We start from the raw sequence: 12,021 nt of genomic DNA on the forward strand, positions 1-12,021 counted from the left end.
GCGGAGTGAAAATGTCAGAGTGCTATGGGATTTGAGAGGTGTAGTTGGGTGTGGTAGAGGAAGTGTACAAGTCAAAAGAAAAACCAAAAGCAATTTGTTTTAAACCGACTTGTAGGGCCGACCAGCGTGGATATGCTTTTCGCCCGAGTAACGTCAGGTCTTATTTACGCAACTTGCAAAGGGAAAATGAAACTTAAAATAATCTTTTAGTTCCTTCGATTTTCATTTAATTACGTCGGGTTGCATTAAAATCAATTGTTTGCGTTAATCACTTGAACTTAATTCTTCATATGATCAGATTATCACTATTTTTGTATCGTTTTGTGTAAAATGCAATTCGTCTTTCTCAATGTAGGTAAAATTTGCAGATTAGCTTTTACTATTTAAATAAAGGAAATCAACGCAACTTTGATTTTTATTTGCATAATATGAAGATACAATCACTGTCTTTGAGACATGGAACTAGCATCGGGTAGTTTTTACTTTGGATATTGTTTCATCGTAGAGTTTAAGATTTGATGTTATGATGGGCAAATAGTGAGGGAAAACTGTTTCCACATGAGGATTCCCCTTAATAGTATTTTAAACTTGTGTAAAAGAGTAAAATGCATTGCAGGTGAATCCTTTATGGGGGTAAGAAACATGTGAAGGGATTTAAGTAAAATTTCATTGGTACACCTTATTACCAGAAGGACCATTTTTAATTTATAATTTATTTTTGTTTTATAACTTGTCCGATTTGGTTATCACTCCTGTAATAGTTAATAAGGTAATGCAGAAATAGTTAGGCAGGTATAATAATGAAACCCTCAGAAGATGGAGCTCTAGAGACAAACTTCCAAACAAGCAAAATACTTAAACACAAATAATTTATAAGTATTTTCGTTAGTTCACCCCACAGCTATGGTAAACTTCCAATATTCCATATTAAACGTCCAACACTGCATATGCAGTCGCCTCTTTATTTTGTCATTATTAACTATGTAAATGAAAAACTATTAGTAGTGACCCAAACCCCTCTGATAGTGTACATATTCCCGCCAATACTGGGAAAATCCACAAACATTGCCGTATGACATCAAAACCCTTTCCTAACCCATGTCTTTGCCCAAAGACTCCCACCCGATCGCTGTATTTCCCAAGCGGAACTTTCCTGTGGATATTTCCTGTGTTAGTGAGTGTAAGTGTAGTGAGTTATGATAGTCATTTAATTTCTTCTAAATATTTATCAAAATATTACATGTTGCACACTGTACTTACACAACTTGCGAAGCTAATGACATAGACAAGTTATTTTCAGCTTTCTGTCTATTACAGTAGATTGTACCTTGTACACATGCCTGTGGGAAACTATCAATCAACCCACTCCCCAGTGATAATTATGCTCTCCCCACCCCATCCAGATCTTGCATCACTGTTATTGCCAAGCAGAGCAGAGACCAAAAAACCCTTTACATGTGCACTTCATAATGAGGAATCCAGTGATTGTTAACAAATTTGATAGGTTGTCAGATAGGAAAGGGCTTAGAGGATTGCTGCCATTTTGTTGTACATTCTAGGTCCAGTGGCATAATCTTGTGGTTGGAAAGGATAGTTATTATTTTTTATATACTCGCAAGCAGATAAGTTTAGGTTAATTAGGCAAAAATGATGTAGAGATGTAAGATAAATTGCATTATAAAAAATCTTCCTTGGAATAGATGCAGTTATCTTTGTACAACTAATATTTCTTGCTGACCAGACCATGGGTGGAGACAAAGAAGCCTGCTGGCCGAACAAAAATGTGCCGAAAAGGCGCCTGCTAAGGCCAAGGCTGAGAAACCCAAGGCAGAAAAGCCAAAGGCTGATGCCAAGGCTGCCAAACCCAAGGTTGCCAAAGGCAGTGAACTAAGGATGTGAAAGCCAAGGCTGTCAAGCCAAAAAAAAAAAAACCACGTTGGAGCTGCTTAGGGAAAGGAAGCCAAAGTGGTACAAAGCCTAAGGACAAAAGACCAAGGCAAAGCCTAAGCCAGTTAAGGGAGAAGAAGCCCAAGCAGAAGGAACCTCTTGGGCAAGAAGCCCCTTCAAGGCTGGCTGTTACAGATTCTGGAGGAAGGGCAAGAAGGTAGTCTAAATCATCTGTCCAAACTTGTGTGGTATAACGGTTGTTCAAGGAATTTCAGTTGCTTCTACTTTTAACTTGTATCTTCGCTTTGTCAAGCTAACCAGAATGAGCTCCAACAAGGCAGCTGCCAAAATATATTGAATTTTCTTTAAATATATTTATGAGTACCTGGAGAGCCCTCAGGGGAAAAGTGAGTGATTGCCCAAGATGAAGTGAAACGAATAATGAAATTGCTTTTGTTCTCCACACCCCTTTACCAAAAAAAGGCCCAGTTCCCTGGGCCAGGGATCCCACATATCCTTGTTGAAGTGCAGCACCTACCTTCTTCCTGCAGTGGTGTGTGGTTATAGTTCACAGGACACTAACAATTTTAGCTGGTTGGCTGAGTCCCATTGCTATGGAGTTAGTAGGCCATAAATGATGATAATTTAAAGTACTGCCACAAAACAGTGGGAGTGATTGCAATCTGTAAGCCTATTTCTCTAGGTACCTTTCACTGCAAGCTTGAACTGATATACCAGGGTAGGGGGATAAAGCAAGTGACAATAAAATTATTGGGTTATATTTGCAGTTGAAAATTATTGCTCTTCCTAGTATTATTCTTGACATAAAGTTGATGAGAATGAAGGGGCATGGTGTTTCTAAAGGGATGGCTCAAAAATGTGTTGTAGCAGGCAAGGAACATAGTGCTTGATGTTGCTTTCCTTAAATGGGATACTTTCACTGTAGGTTTTCCTCAACCATGATTACAAAAATTGAGGTAGTAATGTCCTCATTTTTAATGTAACTTGTTGCAACATTTTATTGGAAAATGAAGGCTAATTATCAATTTGCATTATATACATTAGCAAGTCCTTTTTCTACATTTTGAGTGAGTTATGGAGTGGAGTGAGAAAGGAAGGTTTACTCTCTCTCTCTCTCCTCTCTCTCTCTCTTCTCTCTCTCTCTCTCTCTCTCTCTCTCTCTCTCTATCTCTCTTCTCTTCCCCCCCCTTGCCTTTTATACCTAGTAGTTTGATGCAGTTTGGCACCATGCTTCTTGATCTATAACTAGAAATTTTATTTGTATAAAACTATAATTGGAATTTTAGTAAAAATAGATAACTGCCGACCTTTTATTCCTTGTAAAAAAAAGAGGATTCCCTGTTGGGCATGTAATTAAGTTGATCAAAATTGAGACCATTTCATCTCGATAAAATTCCTATTAAAAGGTTGGAGAGGGCCGAGTCCAATAGTAGAATTTTTCAATGATAAAATATATTCAAGGTCACTCCTCCAACATGGCAAACACTAGATAGGTTTACTCGACGGATCACGGACTAATAATCACTGGTGATGATTAATATGCTAAAGCATCACAATGTGCAATTAGCTGGTTTATCTGTAGATGTTAGCTGCTTGTAATTTTTATGCATTTATTATGAAATTATCTACTGTCTTAAAAGTGGTTGTTTTAAGTATTAACGAAATGTTCACTCGAACAGTAGGTCATTTTTTCCTTTAACAGTAAGTTCATGTCTGAGCCGCCGTGGTCACAGCATGATACTTAATTGTATGTTTTCATGTTGTGATGCTCTTGGAGTACGGGAGTACATGGTAGAGGTCCCCAGTCCTTTCACGGAGAGTGGCAGGTGTTACCTTTTAGGTAATCATTCTCTCAATTTTATACGGGCGTGGGACCAGCATGACCTGGGCTGGCTTGGCCACCCAGTGGCTAGGTAGGCAATGAGGTGAAGTTCCTTGCCGGCAAGGGAGCAACGAGTCGCCGAGTGATTCAAACCATCAAACTCACAGATTTGCCGTCGTGACAGTCTTGAGTCCAATGCTCTAACCATTCGCCACTGCGGCCGTAGAGGTCATTTACCAATGCATAAATGAAACTTGCTCATAAAAGGATTGATATATGGAAGTGTTAACACTTTGTTTTTTGTAGGAAATCATCAGAGGAAGAACTACATTGTAATCCCATGGTGGGTGCTAACAATGGCAATGCCGTCGTGTCCTCCAGAACAAAGGCAGCCTACTATGCTGCTCAGTTGAACAAGAAATACATCAGCAAGAGGAAGCCCAAGTATGTAGGACAATGAGGTCTTAGACGCCCAAAAAACACAGGGAGAATATTAATGTATATATACACCCCCTTGAAGTTCAGTGCTTTAGCCCCTTTGAAGAATAAAGTATCTTAGTAGTTTTGTATTTGTGATTGCTTGGGAAAACAGTTTCTTGTAAGATATATTTCCAAGGTGGACGATGTTGACTTTCTCGCCCACCCAGGGACTACTTCAAGCTGCCTCCGTTCCTGCCATAACCCCAGGCACTGTGTGTATCATTGTTGCTGGTGTTCACAAGGGAAAGAAGGTTGTGTTCTTGAAGAGGCTAGTTAGCGGCCTGTGCTGGTACTGGTAAGTAGTTGGTCCGTTAGAGGGGAAGGGGGTGCATTGTATGATTTTTGTTGTACGTAGTAGTTAAAGTTGTGTGATTAGCATTGTTTTTTATTGATATTTTGCTTTTTGTCTATTGGTATTTAGTGTACGTGTCAGGTTTTTAAACTTTCAAAAAAAATGGGATGTAATGTAAAATTGTACTACAAAATCGTGGATTTGCTTTCAGGTCCCTTAGATCCAAGCCGGCCCCACTCCGCCGTGTCAATCAGATCTACTGATTGCCACTGCCAAAAGCTTGACATCTCCAAGGTTGAGGTCCCAAAACACATTAACGGACAGGTACTTCCGACGAGGAAAGAGCTGTGGCTCCAAGAAGGAGGAGGGAGATATCTTTGGACAGAAGACCGAAGGTAGTTCAAGTTGCAGTTGTCTAGATGCCATTGAAGTTTTCACTCATTTCATACCCCCAAAATTAAAGATCTACCAGCCCATGGCATGTATTCAGTGTAACCTTCTGGAATTGAAATTCAGCTAAGCAGTTACTGTTGGCTTGGTACATTTCTTTAATATAATACAATACAATACAGATCAGATGAAAATTGGTATTAGTCTAGTTCTTTCAAGTTCTCAAATAGTTGAGCTAACCCCACAATCAAACTAAGTTGATGTATTTCAAAAACCATACTTGTCAATCCAGCTTGTTCTGTTAACCCCACCCCTTTTAAATATAGAAAAAGATCTCCCCCGTTTAACCACAAAACCTGTCCTTTGCAGAAATATGTGCCTCTGAGCAAGCGAAAGAAGGACCAGGAGGCGCTTGATGCCCAAGTACGTAATTTCCTCCATCAAGGAGCGAGGAGGACAAGAAAATGTTTTTCGGTTACCTGGGTTCATACTTCGGCTCAGGAACAGAAATGTACCCACACATAATGAAGTTCTAAAATACAAGATGTGGATGGGATTTCCTTTGCTATATTTGCCTTTTTTCGCCTCTAAAGTCTGAGTAGTAACATCCAGATCGGTAATAATAACATTGTGCACATGGTATTAGTACTAAAATAAAAAGGCAAGACTAACTGGGATTGCTTAACTTGACGGGACAGGTTAAGGACTTTTTACATGAATTTATTTTTGAGCAAAAGCTAAGATAAATCTAAACTTCAGAAATAAGAAATGGTCATAAATAACACCAGTTACAGCTGCTTGCTCCTAATTAAAGGGAAATGACGATATTCACTGGCATATCATCGCTCCAAACACCCTCGCACACATTTCTTAATGTCGGTTTTTAAGCGTTGAGCACCGTAAGTTGGCGTTTTACTAAATACAAGGTAGGAAAGGCTAGGTTTGGTTTGGGGTTTTGCAATGATACCCTGGTGTGAGGCTTCTGTAATGAGGAGGGTAGATCTGTAATTTTATTGTAATTGGCATACATTACAACCTATAAATGCCGTAGAAAGCAATTAGCAGACCATGCTGCATTTCCAGGAGCATGATGGGACAAAACCTTTTCATAAGATTGGACAACACATACACTTGGTTTTAAACCAATTTCTTGGTTCACATATATTCGAGCATTTCAGTAAACAAATTAAATTACTACATTTTACGAGTTCATACATGTGCAGTTTCACATGATAAAACATGGGGCCCTGTCCTGCGAAACAGAATTCATAAAACAAACAAAAAAATTAGTGGGCTCAAAGGCTTCAGTGCTAAATATAGAATTGAATGGAGATTAAAACTCAAGCAAATGTCTAGCAAGCCAACGTAATCAGTAGTCCTCATTTGTTATTGACAGCATTTTTCAAATGGGGATATACGTATGAGTGAGTGACTTGTCCATAGTTCTGAAGTGATTACTGCTTAATGCGAAGACTGTATTTGAATCTAACAGGGATATAGTAAATTTCTGCATATTGTGAGGGGGGGGGGGGGGGGAAAACACAACTATACCGAACTAGGCGTAATTTGCATAATGTAGTTCTCTCGTTTCGCTAAGCCTGTGTCGTGCATGCATTTTTAAAAATTATTAGGACAAGAAAATCCAATCTTTTTCAATTTTATTACGAGAACAAATTTCTTGGGACATTGACTTGTGAAACGTGTCAACTGTTTAAATGCATCCACACATTCGAACACTGCCATTGGGTAAAACGATACGATAGTTTGGGTAGCAATACGTAACCGGCCGAACCGAAATTAAGGGCCCATCCACACCTAAACAGGCACTGCCCGTCGTGTTTGACATTGTAACCAACGCACCAAACCAACATTTAGGAGCGAGGCCGCTGCCCGACGTTTTCTAGAGAACCACTACGGTCACTCCTCCTACATCCCGGTCTGCATGTGACGTTATCTGTGTGGCTAGCGACAAGGTGTGTTCGGTGGTAGCCTATAGCCGATGGAAAACTGTTTTCGATCTGTATAACTGCTAAACAAGCGTGAAAATATTCACTCACCAATCATTACCCGTTCGCTTGGATGGGGCCAAAGCCAAGTCCACGCAGGTAATCTGATCCCAGTACGTTAAAAGCATTATGATGGTGTACAGCAAGATAAAAATGCAGAACAAGAGAATGGGCCCAATACAACATATAATTCCCGAACTGTGCGAAAACGGAATGGTGAAAGGGAAAGCATTGTAACGATTTCAGTACGAACTGCCAGTAGGGTGTTAAATAGATTTACAGATTACATTACGGATAATCCCTCCCCTATGCCCATGTTCGTTGTTTTAGGGGGGGGGGCTCAAGGAAACAGGGACTGGAGGCCCAATAAGGGGATCACCCCAACATTGTTCCTCCAACCCTCGCCTCAATTTTGCATGGTATCTTATTCTCCCATTTTCCTCTTCCCTTCTCTTCTCATCCCGTCGCTGTCCACTTTATCTTAATGTTAACTCATTTTTACTTCTCGCCACAATATTTTATCATAATACCAATATGTCCTTTGATGCCTGGCACATTAAAATCTTCATAAGTAAACCGGCCACGTATATGAAGATTTTTTCTGTTCGTGTACAAATCCGTTTTTACATTCTACAAACGAGGGTTGCGGGACAGTTTATGAAACATGGCGTTTGCACCAAAGGTATCTTTCTCCTTGGATGAATTTGTAAATTACCCATGGTTACTAGGAGTGTGACGATCAACAGCAGTAGTACAAAAATCCCCCAAGAAATTGTAGCCTCTTGGAAAAGTATCGCGTATCCCAAGATTCGCCCGCCGGACTGTCAAAACGAACGAGCAGCCAAGCACATGACGCGCTCATATTTCCGCTTCCTGTCGCTATTGGTGTCCGCGTTTTCCCGACGGCAGTGCCAAAGTGTGGGACGCACCTTAGAGTAACTTTGAATTCTTTCCTTTTCTTCCCTCCTTTCCCCCTCCTCTTCTCTCCCCATTGCCCTTTACCCACCCCAATCCCAGTATGATCCTATTTCCATCCTTTCGTTCTTTACCAAATTTATTTTAGCGTTTTCCATTTTCCCTTGTTCTTCCCTGTTGATACCTTTTTCCTCTCTCTCTCTCTTTCTCTCGTCTCTCTCCTCTCTCTTCTCTCTCTCTTGTCCCAAACCCCTTATCTTATATAGCTATCTCTCGCTTCCTCTCCTCCTCTTTCCTCTGTTCTTGAGCTAAATTGAGGGTACGTACGTTGAAAGATAATTAAAAAAAAATGATACGGGAAATACCATATCTTGACAGAACCATAAAAATCTCACTCTTTCAGTAAATATTAAGAACACAATGTAAAGGAGGGGAAACATACAATTTCTTACAGATAAATGTATGGCAGCATGACTACGAAATTTCTGCGGCACGCGTTAACGAGAGGTTGCAGAGATCCCGAGATGCATTCTTTGCACCTTTGAAACGCTTCTGATTGGTGACGTCATGGTGGCCAGTCCGGTGCGGTGAGAAAGTGATCTTCTTTTTCAGATTCTTTCAAATTAAAAAATATATATGTGTGTTTTTATAAAATATTCCTCTAATGGACATAACTGAACGGAAGATTACATTATTACATCTACCTGTAGCCAACAAAAAAAAAACAAGACTTGAAATTATGATAAGTAGTTCCTTTGTAGATACTCACTAGACACGTTAACAAAAATAAGAATATGCATTGTGAAGTAATTTTAAGGATTTTGATGTTGAATAAACTTTCATTAAGTTCATAGATTTTACTAACTGGGTTTTTTTACCGATAAATTACTCAAGGAGCTTTAGAAATGTAGGAATATATTACAAAATATTCAATTATTTGGAATTAAATGTTGCAGTTATTGGCAAGTGTGTTGGCATATTACATTTTAGGCTTAGATCACAGCATTTTGTACTTTCATATATATATATATATATTAAATATATATATGATTATATCTATATAATATATATATATATATATATATTATATATATAATATATATATATAATAGAGTTATACAGCACATATATGAAAACCTCAATTATATATCTTATCGCTAAAGTAAGTTATAAAATTATTCAAGGCATATAACATTTTGATTCATTTTTTTTGCTTTTTTCTAGCTCGTAGAATTGATCAGGGCAAAAATTTACATACCGGAATTTTCCATATATATAAAATATATATTTCACAAATACGAAACCACAAAACAAAACAAAAACAATAGAATAAGTGAAAGAAGTAGAAAAATCATGATGTGAAATATGCAAAATGATGTGAAACATGCAAAAAAAATGGTTGATGTCACCTTTACGGATCACGACAGCTGGACACGAACAATGTTGTCGGTTATTGTTCTGCTTAAAACAAAAATACAGTGCCATTACGGTAAAAGAAAAAGATTTTTGAGCAATGGCGTATCCTACGTGTAAAATGATCGCGTTCTTCAACAAGTTTTACGCCGTCAGCGGTATTAAATAAATAAATAAATGGAATAAAAATAGGTACTATATATATCCATATATACACATATATATGTATATTATTTATACATATAGAAATATATACATATGTAGATCACATACATATATATATATATATATATATATATATATATATATATATATATATAATATATATATATATATATATATGTTGTGTGTGGGCCTGTGTGTGTGGTGTGTGTTGTGTGTGGTGTGTGTGTGTGGTGGTTGTGTGTGTGTCGCGGGTTGCAGATGATGTATGCAGTTTAAAACACTTTATAATATGTGGACACAAATAACAGAAACTGATTGTGTACAGACAGTGATTCTCAACTAGCATCTACAAAGGACATGTCCCACCAAAACGGTTAAACTTGCTTCATATAGCAACTAGGCGAATTGTGAGCAGGTGGAGAAAATAAAATAAAATAAAATATATTATTAATACCACGAACTACCTCATACTGAGAAAAATGCCATTCCCCCCTCCCCCCAAAAAAAAAGACTACTTTTACGACATATCATATACGTTATCAAATCGGTATAAAAACAATAAAGCACGTTTCTTTCAGATAACACAAGGTTATAAAACCATCAGCTAAATAGCCACCATTCAAGCAGAACAATATTTGTAATTAAAGGACATGATTTATCTCGTTCATAATGTTTCGTGCTGTTAAAATTGATTCATTTGTGCGATATATGATCGTTAAGCAAATTACAAAGTATTTCTAACGCTACTATTAGTGCTATGAGAAAAAAAAACAAAAAAATTCTATCACCACACACTAAAATATAAGCCTATATGTTCTCACCAGTAAAAAAAAACAAAAGATATATTATATAAAACAAAAATAATAATAATAATTATAAATACAGTGATGAATAAAATTCTCACTTATTTTCACCGAGAATTCCCAACTTACATTAACTAACATGAGTAAATTTATGACTTATGATAGGAAGAAACTTGGTTTGACATGCGGGACGTTATGAGGCGATGGCGGCTGAATTTCCCACAAAGGGTGAACACAAGGAGACCAAAACTAATGGTCATATCCAGCAAAAACATCGGCGCGACAGACACTTGTTTCGCTGCCTCCTCCCTGAAAAAATAGAGATGGATGAATGAGTGAAAAAGGATGAATAAATAGGTATTCATTACATCCTCCATTGCCGACTGTTGTTGTGTGTTGTTGTTGTATTTGCTGTAGTAATAGTAGTAATAAATTAGTAGTAGTAGTAGTAATAGCAAGCAGCAGCAAATAGCAGTAGTAGTAGTAGTAGTAGTAGTAGTAGTATGTAGTAGTAGTAGTACAAGTAGCAGTTGTAGTAGTAATATTAGTAATAGATTAGTGGCAGTAGTAGTAGTAATAGCAGTAGTTATAGTGGTAGCTGTTATTAACAGTAGTAGTAGTAGTAATAGTTAGAGAAGTTATTGTTTTCTTGTGTGTTTGCTTGTTTTTGTTTCAGGTATCTATCAATTGTAGATCGCATCCATATAGAAACACCAACAAATACCTGCGACATATCCAAACGCATATAACCTATCATTCATCCTTCATAGAGATATAGATAAATAAATAGACAGAGGGGACATGACAGATACATACATATATAGATATATATAATATAATATATATAATATATATATCTATCTAGATAATATAATATTATAATATATATTAAGAATATATATATATACATATATATATATAATATATATATATATAATATTATATATTAATAAATTACATACATACCTACAATACCATACATTACATACATTACATACAGATATATATATTATATATATATATATATATATATATATATATATAACACATTCATTTATTTCATTTTTGTTCCAACATTAATGCCTAATGAGAAATGTAGAAAAGATATATATGAAAATTAAACAGCTAGACAAAACAAGAAAATGTGAATGCATACTCTATGATAAAGCTAATTTTCGGGAATGCATATTAGCCTGCAAAGTTATTCACTCTCACTTGACTTTTTCTACATCATTTATAACAGAAAAATATCTCAGTACAGCAAATGCACGGGGAGAATTAACAACGAAAGGCAAAAAACGTTTTAAAAATAATCAGCAATGTGTAAATAATGAATAAACCAATAAACATTACAAATAAACAGAAAACGCAAAGCAAATAAATGGGAAAATTAACTGACTGAAAAACGGCCAAGTGATCTAAACAAATGAATATATAAATAAGTGGAATATGCAAACTAATATTGTAAGCCATTATCAATCGCAAAGTAAAATATGAATACATAGTATCATGAAATATGATAAAACGAAATAAACCGCCAAAAAAGATATATAATAGAAACAGAAGTAGTAAAGATAAAGAAATAAAATAAACAGTTAATAATAATTAAATTATAGATAACAGCAAAAACTAGTAGGACTAAGGACTAAACCCATTCAAATAAAAAATTAATTACAAAAAAAGTAAAACTACTATAAATATCAACAAAACAAAACAAATAAACAAATAAAAACCGGAAGTTGAGTTAAAAAAAAAGCGAAAAGAAAAGAAAAGCCAATCCATAATGATTCTTCGTCCGAAAGGCGCAATCGGAAGCCCAAAAACACT

At 36.5% G+C, this 12,021-nt stretch overlaps 1 pseudogene; it reads left to right on the forward strand.

Annotated features, from left to right (window-relative positions):
* Positions 1-456: 456 nt before the first annotated feature.
* LOC119572022 lies at positions 457-5,428 on the forward strand (annotated as a pseudogene).
* Positions 5,429-12,021: the final 6,593 nt, after the last annotated feature.

This window comes from Penaeus monodon, unplaced genomic scaffold, assembly GCF_015228065.2.
Source record: "Penaeus monodon isolate SGIC_2016 unplaced genomic scaffold, NSTDA_Pmon_1 PmonScaffold_916, whole genome shotgun sequence".
NCBI classification, from domain to species: domain Eukaryota; kingdom Metazoa; phylum Arthropoda; class Malacostraca; order Decapoda; family Penaeidae; genus Penaeus; species Penaeus monodon.